This window comes from Nanorana parkeri, unplaced genomic scaffold (assembly GCF_000935625.1).
Source record: "Nanorana parkeri isolate BGI_ZX_2015 unplaced genomic scaffold, ASM93562v1 scaffold68, whole genome shotgun sequence".
In the NCBI taxonomy this organism is placed as follows: domain Eukaryota; kingdom Metazoa; phylum Chordata; class Amphibia; order Anura; family Dicroglossidae; genus Nanorana; species Nanorana parkeri.
Genome location: NW_017306336.1, coordinates 1 through 396, shown reverse-complemented (window position 1 = coordinate 396; position 396 = coordinate 1).

Genomic DNA, 396 nt, shown 5'->3' with positions numbered 1-396 from the left:
AGGTAGAACTCTGTTGTACAAGGGGCTGTAGAAAAAAATCCCCATACTCCCCGACTCGATTTGTGACCGATCCAATACCGTTAACTATCGGTCGACCGGGGGGGTTCTGCAGATCTTTATGGACTTTTGGCAGATAGTAGATAATGGGTATTCTACATTGCGATGGTACTAAATATTTTTCCTCTTTTTTATTAAGAATTCCTTAGTGTCTTTCCCTTCTTTACTAGCTTCACTAGCTCTTTTTGATAGAGGGAAGTTGGATCTTTTCTTAGAGTTTCATAAGTATCTTGATCTGGCAAGAGGCGCTCCATTTCCTTAATGTAGTCTAGTTTATGCCTTATTTTTATATATTTTAGGGGAAAACCCCTAACCCCATAGTTCTCCTTTAAAGAAAAA